Source organism: Erpetoichthys calabaricus, chromosome 9 (genome assembly GCF_900747795.2).
Source record: "Erpetoichthys calabaricus chromosome 9, fErpCal1.3, whole genome shotgun sequence".
In the NCBI taxonomy this organism is placed as follows: domain Eukaryota; kingdom Metazoa; phylum Chordata; class Cladistia; order Polypteriformes; family Polypteridae; genus Erpetoichthys; species Erpetoichthys calabaricus.
Genome location: NC_041402.2, coordinates 186,489,470 through 186,503,057, shown reverse-complemented (window position 1 = coordinate 186,503,057; position 13,588 = coordinate 186,489,470).

Genomic DNA, 13,588 nt, shown 5'->3' with positions numbered 1-13,588 from the left:
GTGGTCACCTGAAATCTCCTCAGTGTTCAGAGTCCCGCTGGTTCCACTTTCCTCCGAGGCAAATATTTCATTTTAGCATCTTTGTGAGCTGCGTGACTGGCGTGCTTCTGTGCTCACATTATTGTAGACGGGCCACGCAAATAATGATAGCATGCTGCTTAGCCGGGATGAGGAGAAGTAACAATGGTAATGGACGACACAAACTATTTGTGCAAAGCATTGGAGAGGCACTTTTCGATGACTCATCTTGTTATTATGCCGCCGATTACTGTCGTTACCTGTCTGTGCTGAGAGCCATCTCTATGCCATCTTTTAATATTGTCCAGTGAAGTCACCGCTGAGCAGGTTTCTGAATTGCTTCAGCAGGCTTCCATGTGAACGTTAACATGTTAAGAAAACAATTTGTTTCTGTCTTCTTTGCTTTGCGCATCCATTATCTGGCCTTTATACTTGGGTCATGGGAAGGCCCTGCCAAATCAGCACAGAGTTGTGATGAACCGACTCCCTTCATGTCAATGGGTCGCTGCCTTAACCCGATGGAGACACGACACTGCATGTTCAGATTCACTACCAGCCAAAATAAAGAAATAGTCACTTTAGAACATCTAGATCTGTGATTTAAGTAATGGAATGAAATTCTCCAATTCAGGGTGACAGAGCCTGTCCCAAAAGCAGGGAGTTCAAGGCAGGAAACCATTCTGGACAAGATGTCAGTCCTTCACGGGACTCTATGCCCTCCACAACCCTTGTCTGGATTAAGTGCATTAGAAAATGACATGACATAATATAAGGGAGGCATGGGGGGGGGGCAGCGAGAGTGCCGCTGCCTCACAAAAAGGAGGTCAGGGTTGAAGTCCTAGGTGGTCCTTGTATGGCGGTGGCACGTTCTCCCCCCGTTTGCATGGGTTTCCTCCTACGGTCCAAAGAGGTAATGGTTAGGTGAATTGGCAATGCTAAAGTGGCCCTCTGGGGTATGCGTCTTCATCATGTGATGGACTGGTGTCCTGACCAGCCGTTTTTCCTGCCTTGTTTCCTAAGGCTCCAGATTCCCCTCAACCCTGGTCAGGATTAAGCGAGTTAAGGCGGCGGCTAATGTAATAAAATATAATATACACATGCATGAATTTTTAAATCCACTTAATTCATTTCAGTGTCTTGGGGGTCAAAGATTATCCCAAATGCTGCACTGAAGGCAGCAAACTGCCCAAGATTTAATATATTATCATCGTCATGTATAATTCTCAAACCTGGTTAATTCAATTCAGGGTCACGGACCTTATCCCAATACTTCTTAGTTCAAGGCAGGAAAACAGCTCTGGACGTGATGCCAGTCCTTCACAGGACCCTAATTTAATGTAATTTGAGTCCTGTTTAATCCAATTCAGACTTACAGGTGGGCTGAAACATAACATAGCAGCACTTGTCTCAAACAGGGGGAAAAAAAAAGTCTAAAACCTAATATATCATCATCAATATAACAGAATACACACACACATTCATTTTTAGATTTACTTAATTCAGTTGAGGGTCATATGCCAAAGCCTATTCCAGCAATGCCCTCAAGTCAAGAAACAACCCCAGTTAGGATGCCAGGCCATCACCGACTATAATATAATATAATAAGGAAACCTGTTTAACCCTTAAACTGCCACATGCTTGGGGGTTAATGCCCACCCCGGACGCCAAATACTTTTTTGCTGCACTTTTTAAGGAAACATCACAATTCACAAAGTGAAATTATAATGGAACACTTATTTTTTTTTCATGCAAAGAGCATCACAATTACTGCAGCGCTGATCATTTTACACACTGCCAAAGAACTGTAAAAACTATTAAAAAAAACTACTGCAACAATATATTACTAGCCAATGCCCACTGTAGCATAAGGCAGTGTAAGGATAGGAACGGAAAACGGTGAGAAAGGAATTCAGAAATCAAGAAGAAATAAATACTTCTTGAAAGACGGAGTTGTGAATACAGTAATCCCTCGCTACTTCACGGTTCACTTTTTGCGGATTCACGACTTCGCGGATTTTATATGTAAGCATATCTAAATATATAACGCGGATTTTTCGCTGCTTCGTGGGTTTCTGCGGACAATGGGTCTTTTTACTTCTGGTATTTGCTTCCTCAGTTGGTTTGCCCAGTTGATTTCATACAAGAGATGCTATTGGCGGATGGCTGAGAAGCTACCCAATCAGAGCACGCAGTTAAGTTCCTGTGTGCTGCTGATTGGCTCAGCGACGGAGTGCTGCATTAACCAGGAAGTCTCATCTCACTCATTCAGCATTAACGTGCTCTTGCTACTGCATTCAGGGGATTATCACCTTCATCGTCATCATTTTTACTGCGCAGCATATTCATCACCATCATCACATCATATATAGCTACGTGTACTTCGCTATACAGTAAGTGTAAACTTATCTACCGATTTCATATTGCTTAGCAGTTGTCCCTGTCATTAATAGAGTAAAGGGTAGGTTGTAAACAATACAGGGAGGGTTTAAAAACGTCCAAATACACGTTAAATAATTAAATAAATATGGTGTCCCTACTTCGCGGAAATTCAGTTATTGCGGTCGGCCTTGGAACCTATCTCCCGCGATAAGTGAGGGATTACTGTAGCTGTTTTGGTGGAGACGACAGATAATGAGTCGAAAGATCTAACCCTAGAAAAAGCCACGTACAACTGACCGTGGCTGAAGACTGGTTGTTGTAGATTAACGCATATCTTTGCAAACGTTTGTCCTTGGGACTTGTTGATAGTCATGGAGAAGGCGAGTCTGAGTGGGAATTGTGTGCGTTTAAATTTAAAAGGGAGATTGGTGTCGGAAGGAAGGAGAGAGATTCTGGGAATGAAGATTGTTTCAGAATTTTGGATAGCGATCAGTTTGCACTCAATAATATTTGTATGTATTCGGGTAACGATGAGTCTTGCTCCGTTGCAAAGACCTTTTGATGGCATCACATTTCGGAGGAGCATAACTACAGCTCCCAGCTTCAGATGAAGGATATGGGGAGGCATGCCAGTTGGTGCGAGGGTGTGTAAAACTCCTGTGGGTACGTTAGTTGATCATTAGGATCGTCACTGACCACTGTATCTACACTCTTGAAGGTCACTTTTTCACCCTGTATAAGATCAAGAACTTTGTTGCTAATATGTAGAGAATCGTCGTTTGTGACGTTCAGTATTGGTCTAGTAGCAAGTTCTTGGGGAGTCACATGTCGAGAAATTAATATCACCGTAAAGTTGAGCAACTGGGTCTTGTTGTTGTGGTAAACATTGAGAAGGTAGTTCTGTCGTGTCTCTAGTTTTACCTTCCCGAACTTGAAGAAGCCATTGAACAAATTGAGTTTCACTTTCGAGAGCGCTCATATTTTTTGTGAGTTTTAGGACTTTCATTTCGTTCCACAGCCTGTGTTTGTTGATGGAAGAGGCAATGGTGAGGGCTCGAGAACCGCGGAAGATTTTAGGCAGTATTTGGCAGAAATTAGGGATACTGTCGTTCATTTTATAACAAAGGCTTAGGAAACAGCCGCCGCAGTATAACGCAAATAGGAAGGAGCGAAACGAATAGCAAGGAGCGAAACCAATGCCAATGGTCGACAGGGTACCTTCCTGTAGCAGGCTATGGAAAAGACTCCCAATAGCACACATGGCTGAAGTGAAAGGTCACGCGGTCAGGCTAGATATAGGGCGGTGACGTGACATCAATGGGGTAATGAGAGAGGAGTGGGAAACGCAGTAGTCCGAAGGAGGAATACAAATCGAGAAAAGCGGCACGGGAGTGTATGGGAGGCCTCAGGCAGCGTGGGGAAGGGTTTGGAAGAGCAGGAATAGGAATCGAGAACTTGCCGTGTCGGCTGCATGTGGGCGGGACCGGTTTTGAAGAGGAAGCAGGACAAACTAGAAGAGAAATACATACATAAGAGATTATGTACAAGGTGCAACTGACGCCATTGATGAAATACCGAAATGAATCACCGAAACAACCGCACTTGAACTGGCTGCACATACAGAGGCCAACGCTAATGCTGGCAGGCGAGTCTAGTGCAGCAGATGAATCCCAGGGACAGTGACGCTGCAGTGGGCACCAGTGGTCATGAGCTGGCTGCTCAACGAATGTACAACATAGGCTGATCAGCTCCGGCGTGCTGGCAAAATGGACTGGGAATCGAAAATAGCCGGTTACGGCGTTCAACGAACATACGTTTGTCGAATATACTGGGCTCCGGTGTGCTGGCAAATTGCATTGAGAACCAAGTATAGCCAGCCACGGCGGTTTAAGGGTTAATCTAATTCATGGTTATCGGTGAGCTGGTACGTATCACAGAAACACTGGGCTCAAGGAGAGAAACAGCCCAAGACCTAATACAGCAAAATCAATATCATCGTCATCTTATTATATATGGTGGCACAGTGGTAGCGCTACTGCTTTGCAACAAGGCGACTGGGGTTCAAGGCCAAGGTGCCCCCCTGCATGGAGTTTACATGATGTCTCCTAATGTCTGTGCCAGTTTCCTCTGGGTGCTTCAGTTTCCTCCCGCATTTCAAAGACATGCCGTTTAAGTGGACTGGTCATGCTAAACTGGCCCGTCTGTATGTTCCCCATGTAATGGACTGGTGCCCCTTTCAGTGATTGTTCCTGACTTGCACTGGATGCTTGCTGGGATAGGCTCCGGCTTCCCAGTGACTTTCCTCTGGGTATGCAGCTTTGGAAGATGGATGGGTAATAAAAATTGAACGTTATCAATGGTCTGTTATACGTGGACCAAATTGGTACTTTGATTACTGGGATTCTGAAGCAAAGCTCTGCCGCCCTCTGACTATGATTTTTGATTGATTATTTGATTTTGACATTTCTCTCTTTTGACTAACAGCTTTGACCCTTTACTTTTAGCCATGCGCGCCTTGGTTCTTTCTCCCGATTCGATTTACGGTCAGTACATTGAGGAGGTATAGCAGCACAGCAGAAGCATTGTTCCCCACAGGTATAATATGGCCATGTTCTTGCCAAGTCTATATGATCTTTCAATCACTTAATTTTCTCAATCAATTCCCACTGCCAGAAAACCGCATAGTGGTCATGTCATTATTTTGGAAATTCGCTTCATCCAGACTAGGTTTCATGGGGGGTGTTGGAGTCCATCCCAGCTAACATAAGGCGCAAGGCAAGAACAAACCCCCGGACAGGGCACAGCTCCATTGCAGGGCAAACACACACACACACACACACACACACACACACTTGAGCCAATTTAGTTTTGCAAGTTCACTTGACTGGCATTTGTATGGACTATAGGAGGAAACCCACAGACACAGGGAGAACATGAAAACTTCATGCAGGGTGGACCCAAGACGCGAACCCTGGTCTCGTTATTGCGAGGCAGCAGCACTACCACTGTATCACCATGCCACCCAGAGCATAAGGCTCCTTTGCCTTATTTGGGGATTCCTACTATGGGGTTGATCGTTCTATTAAATAAGAGCTGATACACCTGCGGTCACTAGAGGGAGCCCTAGGAGAATGGCCCATAGGCTTTTGGAGCACACGCTTGACCTGGTGGTTGTCCCTGGGATTTCCCCTAAAACAGCCTGAAAATGGAGTATAAGGCCGCCTCATGTTCATAAGCTAAATGAGTTTGGAGTTGGGAAGCGAGTCAAGGCTAGGTCAGGGTAACATGGAGGTAACATTGGGGTGCTTGCTGTAGTACTGAGCTGGGTAAGGAAGCTACAAACACATCAGGTATATGACCCCCTTACCCATCTGTTTAGGAGGGCACCGAAGACGAAATGTTCCTGCTATTTTACCTTTGTTTCATGGTATTGTATTGAAGCCCACATCCGTCCTTCCTTCTCGTGATTTCTCTAACTAACCTTTCATTTTTATTGTTTTGCTCGCCTCACCATTATGTTCGGAATGGGGACGGCTCAAGTGCACACCCTACCCTGCAGAGCTTTTACTTGATCATTTTGCTGGCTGATTTCTAATGCAGTGAGCACAAGAGGGTGCGCATATGTGATTCATAAGAGAGACGTCTGAGAGGCTTCTCATTGGTGTGCTTACTGCGTACTGGCAGAGAAAGCCACGGCAATCAGCGGCGGCCAATTAGCGACCGTCTCAAGAGAAGGGCGACGGGGGAAAACTGAAGCAGACTTGAGGTTGGGGTCTGCTGAGAAAAGAGCAAGATGAGCAAAAGGAAGAGAAGGGAAATGAATGTTATGGCAGCTTTAGCTTGCTTGCTTGTGTCCCTGTTAAGGATATTGCTCCTTTACTTTAAGATATAGTTGGTGAATGCAGTCGTAGACTATATCTTATGGGGATTGTTTCTGTAGGAGCGAGGGAACTGGTAGGGCCTTGTGCTAAGGTCTAAACTTGTTTCTTTTTTGCTTCCACAGAGAAAGAAAACAATCATCTCTCCAACTGACTGAGATATTTAGACCCACAAACTTGGTCTGCTGGGGAAGGTAAAGACCCCTAGGACAGATAGAAAAAAAGACAACGACAAGGAGAGAGGCTTTGCAAAGTACAGTACTCTAAAATATCAAGATATACACATATGGTGTTCTTCGGAAGTCCTCACATTTCATTGTTATACAACAAGGAATTTCAGTGGATTCAGAAACATTTGCAGTAATAAAATGCATTGTACTCTCCATTCCAACAGATGATGCAATACAAACATTTGTGGAAATGAAATGGATTGTACTTGTCATTCCAACAAATGGTGCATCACAAACATAAGCACTGCTTTTATGAATCCCATACCAAATGGCATATAACAGAGATCTATGCATAGCATTTGTCATTCCAATAGATCACAGGTGTCCAACTCCGGTCCTGGTGGGCCACAGTGGCTGCAGGTTTTCATTCTCACCATCTTCTTCATTAGTGACCAGTTTTTGCTGTTAATTAACTTCTTTTTCTTTAGTTTAAATTAACTTGACTCAAGCCCGTTAGTTGTTTCCGCCTCCTTAATTAGCAGCCAAATAATAATGATAATAATAATAGCTGCCACATGACCAGCTCACCTGCGCCCGTCACACAGTATCTGAAAATAAAGAAAGGTGAGGGTCTCGGTAAGGCTGATCTGCTCAGGTCACCAAAGCATTTTCACAGTGTTCTTAGAAAAAACAAAGAAATCAACAGTTTTGGAAATGTCTGCTGTGGCAGAATGAGAGCAGCAACAGGCTGTGGAATTAAATAACTGGTTTAATTAAACAGCAAGAATTAGCTACTCATTAAGAAACTGGTTGGAGTTTGAAGCTCCAATTTTGCTCGTCATCTGTCGGCTCGTTTCACATCTCATTTCTGTTTGGCAGCCATTTAATGAAGAAAGGAATCAATTCAGAGGACTGAATCCTTAAAAACAGGGCTATTAAAATGAAGGGAAAAGAAGTTCATTAGCAGTGAAAACTGGTCACTGATTAGGAAAAGGGTTAGAATGAAAGCCTGCAGCCATTGAGGCCCTCCAGGCCCGGAGTTCAACACCCCTGCCAACACTTGTAGCAATGTCAGTCAGTCAGTCATTATCCAACCCGCTATATCCTAACACAGGGTCACAGGAGTCTGCCAGAGCCAATCCCAGACAACACAGGGTGCAAGGCAGGAATAAATCGCGGGTAGGGTGCCAGCCCAACGCAGGGCACACACACCCACCATACACTAGGGACAATTTAGGAACGCCAATGCACCTAACCAGCATGTCTTTGGACTGTGGGAGGAAACCAGAGCGCCCGGAGGAAACCCATGCAGACACGGGGAGAACATGCAAACTCCACGCAGGAAGGACCTGGGAAGCGAACCCAGGTCTCCTTACTGTGAGGCAGCAGCGCTACCCACTGCGCCACCGCCCCGCATTTTATTAATATAAATGTTTGATGTGTCATCTCTTGGAATCACAAATGCATTTTATTACTGCGTGCATTACAACTGATAGCGCACTGCAAATGTTAACGCTGAAGTCTACTTTGAATACTTAAGGTTTCAACCGGTCTTAGAGAGATAGCAAAGTTGGTATAATATATGACATAATCTACAATCTGTTGAAGCAAACAACACATATGTAAAAGCCCGTCCCCAATTTCCTGAAGGCGATAATCATTTACATACACTGCATTGATGAAATCGAACGAAAACAGACACTACTCAGTAAACAATTAACACCAACAAAGTCCAACACAGTCCAGTACAGCAGGCGTAGATGACGATATGTGGAATGAAGACTCTGTGAATGGCCCTCCAAAAGAAATGTAAAGTTTTGTCCTACCAGGTTCCAGTTGTAAAGTGAAGATTTGCTATGATTGGGAGCGCTCGCCAGACGAAGACGTATCCAACCAAGACAAAAAAACCACATGGACAAGCAAGCACAAGACAGCAAATACATCCAGTAGAAACTAATCTACAGTGGCTATACCTGTAACCCAATAGTGTGTGTATGATGCATAGAATTAAAGACAGACAGTTGATTGTCATCCCCTTTGCGTCTTTTGAACTTCTTTTTAAAGGACCTGCTTAATTATCCTTCTTCCAACACACCCTTGCTCCCTCTGAATCTGCCCAATGGCATCCATACTCTCGGGGCTGCTGGGAGTTGTAGTCAATTGCTGCAAACACACAACAGAAGTTTCAACATTTATGAAGAAAATTAGTACTGTGGACCCCAGGTGTTACTTTAAAATAAATTTTTCGGAGAGAACATGGGGACACAGATTAGTCAAGAGTGGATTTTGCACAAATATTTCAAGTCTTTCTTTATATGGAGAACTATAATCACATGGAATGAGTGACCAGGTAAAGAAGCAGACGGTAGAATTTTGGGGACCTTCAAATCTCGATTTGATGTTTTCCTGGAGAATAAATGGAATTGACAAGCTTGTCGGGCTGAACGGCGCTTTCTCGTCAAAAGTGCTCTGCTGTTCTCATGTTCAGTTACTCCTTCCAGCTCTTGATCCATTCTTCACAAGCCCAGTTTTTCAAATCTTTTGACTCCTGTCACCCCACATCTTACCAGACATTTGTATTTAACACAGGCTGTTTATTTTTCATCAGCTCACGGCTTACTGCCGTGCCGATAAGCTGTGCGAGTCTAAATGTGCCTCAGTGGCAGTGCTTGTTTTTCTTTCCTCCATGCCTGACTGACTGCTAATTGATAACAACAAAACGCGGTTTAGAAAGGGGAGAAAGGCGTGCAATTCACGAGCCTCATTTGGAAGGCGCTACTCCCGGCGGGGTCACCTCTTCATGCACCAGATTTAAGAAGTGTTTTGTTCAGGGCTGCTATGGATGCCCTTCCAGCGATTTTTCTGCCACTTTCACAGCTTAACGGGATATGTCACAAATACCTTTTTGAAAGCGGTAGTAGGTGCTCCACTGATCCCTTCTGTTAAAGGTGAACTTATTTCTCGGTGTCTTGCAGGAATCTGATCTGTGGCACTGCTGACACAGTGGTAGGCACTGCTGCTGGGACCTGGGTTCGAACTCGGCCTGGTCACAGCCTGCGTGAAGTCTCCGTGTTTTCTCCTCACTTTGTGTGGCCTTTCTGTGAGTACGTTGGCCTCTAAACCAGCCAATTAAAACCTTCACAGCAGACCAAGTGAAGAAAGAACTAAGGAGGCTCAGGAAAGGTAAAGCCACAGCACTTGATGGTGGTAACCATGACCTACTGAAAGAGTGCATTGCACACCCGTGTTTAGTTTTGCAGCAAATCTTCAATGAGAGTCTGAATCAACGTACAAGAAATTCCACCTGTATGGGAAACATCTTGTGTGGTGCCAGTTCAAGACATTGCAGCCGAAAATCCTAAATGATTATTGACAAATGGCTTCAGCTTTACACATTATGAAGACCCTGGATACACTAACACTGGAGCCCGTGATCAGAAGAGCACTGGACCCTCTGCAGCCACCCTACCAGGAACATGTACAGGAGAACAATACTGCCATCTTTTTGGTGAACAGAACATTAGAATGTTAGAACACTCTAGACGAGAACAGGCCATTCAGCCCAACAAAGCTAACCAGTCCTATCCACTTATTTCTTCCAAAAAAACATCAAGTCGAGTTTTGAAAGTCCCCAACATCTTACTATCTACCACACAACTTGGTTGCTTATTCCAAGTGTCTATTGTTCTGTGTGTAAAGAAAAACATCCTAATGTTTGTGCGAAATTTAAATTTAACAAGTTTCCAACTGTGTCCCCGTGTTCCTGAAGAACTCATTTTAAAATAACAGTCTCGATCCACTGGACTGATTCCCTTCATAATTTTAAACACTTCACTCATGTCACCTCTTAATCTTCTTTTGTTTAAACTGTAAAGGCTCAGCTCTTTAAATCTTTCCTCATAACTCATCCCCTGTAGCCCTGGAATCAGCCTAGTCGCTCTTCTCTGGACCTTCTCTAATGCTGTTATATCCTTTTTGTAGCCTGGAGACCAAAACTGCACACAGGACTCCAGATGAAGCCTCACCAGTGTGTTATAAAGCTGAGCAGAACCTCCTGTGACTTGTACGCCACACATCAAGGTGCTATATAACCTGTCATTCTGTTAGCCTTCTTAATGGCTTCTGAACACTGTCAGGAAGTTGATAGCTTAGAGGCCACTACGACTCCTAAATCCTTCTCATAAGGTGTCCTCTCGATTTCCCAACCGCCCATCGTATATTCAAACCTAACATTTTTACTTCCTATGTGTAATTCTTTACATTTACTGACATTAAATTTCATCATCCACAAATCTGCTTAAGCCTGTCTGCTGTCCAAGTCCTTCTGTGACGATATAACGGATTCCAAATGATCTGCTAATCCACCTATCTTGGTATCATCTGCAAACTTAACCAGCTTGTTACTTATATTCCTCTCTATATCATTTATATTTATTAAAAATAGCAGCAGCCCTAGCACTGACTCCTGTTGGTCACCACTCTTACCATCAGCCAGTTTTGATGAGGTTCCTCACACCATCACCCTCTGCTTCCTGTGTCTGAGCCAATTCTGCACCCATCTAAAAACATCATCCTGAACTGCCACTTCTTTTAATTTGATGCCCAACCTCTCATGTGGCACCTTATCAAATGCTTTCTGAAAGTCCTGATCAGTAATCTCATCTGCTCCACTTTGATCGTATCCTTTTGTTGCCCCCTCATAGAATTCCAGCATGTTAGTAAAACACGACCTCCCTCTTCTGAACCCATGCTGACTGTTCAGAATAACTCTGGTCCTTGCCAGGTGTTGCTCAATCTTATCCTTAATAATTCCTTCCATTAATTTTCCTGTGAACCTATTCAAATCTACAGAAATAGGACAGCAAGGTGAGGACCCCATTTTACGATTTCACTAGTGCATCCTTCACCATACAGACCAAACTGCTGGAGGTGCAGCTCTGGTCAGTGTGTGCTGATGCTGCCACCATGTTCTAGATGATGGACTACCTAACTGGTAGACCACGGTTTGTGTGGTTTAGGAACTGTGTATCGGACATGCTGGGGTTACCACAGAGAACTGTACTGGCCCCCCTCCTTATTTAGCCTGCATCATTGAAACTTTAGAATCACATCACCTCTAGAAATCGTCAGATGACATGGCCATAGCTGGATGTATTAATGGTGGACAAGAAAATGAATATACAGGGCACTAGTGAAGGAGTTTGTTGAATGGTGCAGACTGAACAACCTGCAGCTCAACAAGACAAAGGAGATAACTGTAGACTTCAGCAGGGTCAAGCCCACTCTGCCCCTGGTTCTCATTGATGGTGAAGATGTGGAGGCGGCGAGGGACATACAAGTATCTCGAGGGGCATCTGAACGACAGACTTGAGTAGAGTGCCAACACAGCGGCCATCTATATACTGTACAAGAAGGGTCAGTGCTGTCTGAGGAGATTGAGGTAATTTGGGTTGCATAGGCCACTCTTAGGTGTGTTCTACCAGTCTGTAGACACCACTGTAGTTTCCTATACCGTAGTGTGCTGGGGAAATGACACTAGTGTAGGTGATGCCAACAGACTAAAAAAGCTGGGTCCATTTTGTGAGTCATGCAGAAACGGTAGAATAGAACATCACTGAGAAAAACACTTCCAATCTCGGACAAGGACTCTCAGCCCCTGTGTGAGGTCTTAGCTAAACACAGAAGCACATTTACTAACAGACTGAGACAACTGCGTTACTCCAAGGAGCACCAAATGAGGTCATTTCTACCTTGGTAATGAGTCACCCCTCGACCAAGATTGTGTTGTTCCCTGTGTGCTCAAAGGTCATTTTAACAGATGATGACGCTATGTCGACAGCACGGTGGCACAGTGGTAGCGCTGCTGCCTCGCAGTAAGGAGACCAGGGTTTGCTTCCTGTGTCTGCGTGGGTTTCCTCCCACAGTTCAAAGACATGCAGGTTAGGTGCACTGGCGGTCCTGAATTGTCCCTAGTGACTGCTTGGTGTGTGTGTGTGTGTCCTGCGGTGGGCTGGCGCCCTGCCCGGAATTGGTTCCTGCCTTGCACCCTGTGTTGGCAGGGATTGGCTCCAGCAGACCCGCGTGACCCTGTGTTAGGATATAACAGGTTGAAAAATGACTGACTGGCTGGCTTATGCTATGTGCTGTGTGCTATGTACTGTGCCAGTGACTGGCATCCTGTGAAACTGCAACTGATAAGCCTGCTCAATTCTACTCAGTGTACACTTTTTGAATACTTGCACTTTGTTAATTTGCACTCACTGAGCCAATGCTAAGGACCACTATCTGAATAACAAGTACAGCTTCCATTTACTCACAAAACAGTCATGGCATGGACTCCACAAGATTCCTTTGAGATTCCGTTCCATGTTCATATGATTACATTGTGCAATTTCTGCAGATCTGCCAGCTGCACGCTCACACTGCCAAACTCTTGTTCTGCCACATCCCGGAGGTGTTCTAATGGATTCCGATCCACCGATTGGGGAAGGCCACTGAACATACTGCCACATTCATGAAACCAGTTTACTTTGTAATGTAGTGCATTATAGCGCTGGAAGAAAGCATTAGAGGGCAAGATATTCACCTTAATCTAGTAATGTGTATGCATACAAACACACTAAATGAGGTACTGACAGAGAGTAGATTGTTAGTCAATCAGGCCTTTAGGAGGCAGCAGGGAGGCCATTCAGCTAACACAGGACTCCCTGCTTCTCTTTGTGTCATTGCTTTATATTTTGAAACATGTACAAATACCCTGAGCCTGCACTCAGTGTGGCACACGGTCATCCTTAATAAAAGGATAAGAGCCCGTGTGTGTATCCATCCGATTGATAGGTCTGTGTCATTCCAAGATAGATTGATAGATAGACAGATAGATACTTTATTAGTCCCAAGGGGAAATTCACATACTCCAGCAGCACCATACTAATAAAAAAATATTAAAGAGTGATAACAATGCAGGTATACAGACAGACAATAACTTTGAATAATGTTAACGTTTACCCCCCCCCCCCCCCCAGGTGGAATTGAAGAGTCACATAGTGTGGGGGAGGAACGATCTCCTCAGTCTGTCAGTGGAGCAGGACGGTGACAGCAGTCTGTCGCTGAAGCTGCTCCTTTGTCTGGAGATGATCCTGTTTA